Source organism: Rhagoletis zephyria, unplaced genomic scaffold (genome assembly GCF_001687245.7).
Source record: "Rhagoletis zephyria isolate East Lansing unplaced genomic scaffold, Rhagoletis_zephyria_1.1 Rzeph_scaffold_02122, whole genome shotgun sequence".
Lineage (NCBI taxonomy): Eukaryota > Metazoa > Arthropoda > Insecta > Diptera > Tephritidae > Rhagoletis > Rhagoletis zephyria.
The window spans coordinates 13,648-18,196 of NW_016159206.1; positions in this window are offsets into that span (position 1 = coordinate 13,648).

Sequence of the window (4,549 nt, forward strand, 5' to 3'; positions counted from 1 at the left end):
CAATCAACTAGATCTGCCTTAGAATTGTGAATGATGCTTTTTAGCATTGTAAGGGGTAACACTTGCTTAAGTTTCATTAGAAAAAACGCTGAAATAATATTCACTTCATACTTGCAATAATATTTGCACTAACTCTAGCGCCTCACTGCTTTCATCTCATTTTATTTATTTGATTAAAAATAATTGCGCTTACGCCAACTACACCTCTTTCCTGCGTTTTGTATGTAAAAGATTAACGGAATTTAAAATTCCGCCAACTTATCCCCTATGAATTGCGCTGAACTCGCACACTCCAGCTATTGTTGACGCCCATAATTGGTTCATTGTTGCCAGTATGTTTCGTTTTTTTTTTACATGCACACATCTGCTTTGTATTCGCTGCTGTTGTGCTTGCATTTGCGGATACAGTAAATTTCCACACAACCCCACTTCAAACTAAAATAACATAGTTCAGCAACCACTTAGAAACAGACAGACATATTTTAAACAAGTTGCTAATTTGCAAATATTCATATGTATGTATGTATGTATTTCGAAAAAACTAATTTAAAAGTTCCCGACGTTATTCAACTTTTAAGCGCAGAGGAATTTTACTGTAATCGCATGCAATTTATTGGGTTGACGTCAAAAATTTAGATTCAAAATTGGTAACGAAATATTTTCTCTTATAATTACTGCATGTAAAATTGATTTTAATTACACTCGAGCGAGCGATTCCAGTTTTTATTATTTTATTTTTTTTTGTGAAATTTAATAACGTGTAAAAGTTTTGGAATGTATTAAGCACCAGTTTTGTGTATAATATGACGCTATTACGGCTATTATATATTTTCACTTATTATTCATAACTGAAAGTTCTGTCTTAATTACTTTAGGGGTTTGCAAATACATATGTAAAAGATTATCAAGATACATAACGTTGCAATAACACTAGTTTTCACTCGATGACTTTTAGAATATGGAAAGGAAGCAAAACTTATGACTTTTAAATATAGATACAAAGTACATATGTACACTGTCTCAGAAAAGTGTTCACATGTTTTTTAATAGTTCCAATGATTTTCGAGTAAATTTTTATTTTTTTATTTTTTTTTTTATTTGTATGAAAATATTGATCATGCTTTACCCAAAACCATTTAAATCCAACCATTTCAAACACGCCAAAAAATTTAGAAAAATTCAACAAATTTTCATCAAAATACATACAGTGACTCAAACTAGAATTCAACAAATTTTCATCAAAATTTCGCACTTTTACTATGAATTTTTAGAACATTTTTTAGGATGCTGTTTAATTTAAGTATAATAAAGTGCAAGTCTCAACCGCAAATTGCTGAAAAAACGCATTGATTAATAATAATTTTATTTCTGACAGATTTTAGCACAACGCAAAAGGCGTTTTAGCCGCCTGAAACCTGTAATTTACCCAAAAATGCTCTAAAAATTCAGGTTGAAAGTGCGAAAATTTGATTAAAATTTTTTTGAGTCACTGTATGTACTAAAAGTTTTCAAACAGGAAGAACAACATGAATTAATTACCTAGGTTGAAAGTTATTCGGCTAATGTAATTAAAAGTAATAATTACATACATACACATTCTTTTTTTCTTTTACCCATTACGAAGCTGAACGCGTCGTCTTGTTTGGATTTTTTGCCCTCTTCAACAATTTTTGTGGTTTTGTGCATTAGTCTAGTATTTACCACGCATTACTTGCTATGTTCTGACTCTGTTTAAAAATATTTAATTGAACTTTGGAGGCGCTGAATAGCATTAAATAACGGCTTAGCTCATTTAAAATGCACTGAATATAACTTAAAGTTAGCTGATTGTGAATTGAAGTGCGCTGAATAGCATTCTACAAGCGCTGAATAGCATTTAAATACATTTTATTTCAAGTTTCAAGATTAATTTGCCTTTTAAACCCTTTGGCGATGCCGCTTACAACTATACGAAAGAATTTTAATACCTTTTAGCCTCAAAAATAACATTCTCAAATGTATGTGCATTCCGTGGAAATGGCGCATATACAAAATTTATCACGCTCCGTTTAATGCGTGACGACCCTTTCAATTCAAGCTTGTTCCGAAAATGGGCACAAAACTTTTACGCCATAAATAAGCATACAACAAAAAGTATATATTCAGCGCCTGAAGTGGTTTTCTCTGGACAGCAATGAATTCCTAGAAAGTTCAAAACAAACAAACAACCAAGCACAAGAAATGTGTAACTAAAACTTGTGGTAAAAAAAAATCAAACAAAAGCAACATACGTCGAAAAAATCATAAAAATGATGGAGAAGTAAAGCAAAGCACAAGCATAACAGGTCAGACAAAAAAAAAGTTCATCAAAAACTGGTTACCAAACAACAAACAATGGCTTGAACTATTGGTACTCGGCGTGACGTGGTACGGAGCTTGGTAACGTGGTCGTCATCAACGCCGTCACTTGCTTGTATACAATTACATACATACTCAAATCGAGATACCGTAAAACCCGTAAGGTGGTGATGCGAGCAGGTATCAACATTTCTGTGCTTGACTTAAAGTTCCTTCTGCGGCGAACAGCTTACGCTGTGTATTGAAATCGTAAAGCTAGTTGGCAAGATCTGTCGAAAAAAGGTAAATAAGAAACCGGTTGAAAAGACGCGACGCCACGCTAGTCGAACGACATCTATAAACAAAAGCAAAAAGGAGAAAAAAATAATCCAAAAGTTTAAATAAAAAGTAAAAAAAAGGAAAACACAAAAGCAACACTTAACCAGTACCAACGTTAGCGATCTTTAGGTAAATTCGCGCTGGGTTTGCATTTTTTCTTTTATGTATTTTTTTTTTTACTTGCTTTGTCTCGACTGAGTTATTGAAGCGCGTCCATTTAAAATGCGCAAAATGAAAACTGAAAAAAAATAATGAAATCGCGAAAAATGAAATATAAACACATATTCTGGGGTCACCAAGAAATTTTTTGCATTTCATTCAAGTGTAAAGATACCAGTTTTACTTGATTTTTGTGCTAGAGTTGCTTCAAAGTTTCTGGCCATAACTTAGTTGCTTGAAGAGCAGGTAGTACTTGAAAATTAAAACAAAAAAAAAATAAAAACAAAAAAGCGTTATGACAATCGAAAGCCAATAAACCGATTTTGTTATCGTTACGGCATTTACGACTCTAACCATAGAAATGTTGAACCGCTTAGGAGTTACGTTATAAGTAAATTTTTATAACTACTTATTTTTGTATCTGATTAAAAAATTATAGAATTTCTTTAAAAATTCAAAGTATGTTTTAAATTTTTATTTAACAGTTTTTTTAATTACATAGGTACATATTTAATTTAGAAAAAGCTTAGAAAAGTCTAAATTAAAATGAGTTCTTAAAATTAACGATGCTTACCTCTCTGTGGTTAATTTAGGGCCGTTTTCACCATCTCCGGTTAATACTAATCTCCAGTTAAACATCGTTACCAACGTTATCGACACAATGTTATATGCTTGGAGTCAGTAACGTCGGTAACGATGTTTAAGTGGGGATTAGTGTTAACCAGAGGAGGTGAAAATGGCCCTTAATGTGTAAAAATGAAAATTTTGAGAAATCATGTTTGTAAGTTTTTTCTACGAGACTTAACTCTACATTTATGCAATTGAAATTGTGAAATATGTGGTTTCCGTGCACGCATGGTATTCCGGGTTTTAGTACAACATAGAACATCCAAAAGTTAATGAAGTCAACCCAATAACTCAAAACTGATAAATTTGCACATTCACGCTTCTGACATAAGGATGACGATATGTAGCTATTTAAATGTTAACTATTGTTCATTGTTTGCTAGCATTATTATTTTTTTTTTATAGAGAGAAAAATCTTTCTAATAGAGGGCGGCTCGTTAAGGATTGGTTTGGGCTAGATTTATTTATACCAACTTCGAAAACATTAGTTCCTAACTTGAAACACAATTTACAGGTGTCTATGTGGGATAAAGCCTTTTCCGTATTGTAATTAAGTTTTTTTAAATACATTTTAAGAATTTGTAAAAGTTGAGTCAATAAATGAATTATTCAAACATCAAAACGGGGGTTCTACAGCGACCCATTACCATTACCTTTGAAAAAAGTAAACAAATTTTACGCCACACTTTCATATTATCTTGGAATATATGTAATTTTTTGGCCAATCACTGTGCTATAACAAATTTTTTGCCCAGGAAACAGAGCCGAATTTAAGCGAGCAAAGAAGTTGTGAATCGAAAGCGACTAGTACTGTTATTTCCATAAAATCTTGCATTAAATGGTGGTATTTTCAGTTATAAGACCGAATATTTGGGGAAAATATGTCTTACAAGAATATTTTTCATAAAAAATGTGTGTGATCATTTGATGGATTTAAGAATTTGTAATAATAACGGTTCATTCTACTACTTATGTGTGAAAAGCCAAAAATTGCCAGCAGGTACCAAGAAATACATAAAAGCTTTATGATACTTAATTTTTTAGTTCTTTTAACATACTCGTAAATGTAATGATTAGCTTTATAATAATTATGCATGAATGTATTTAA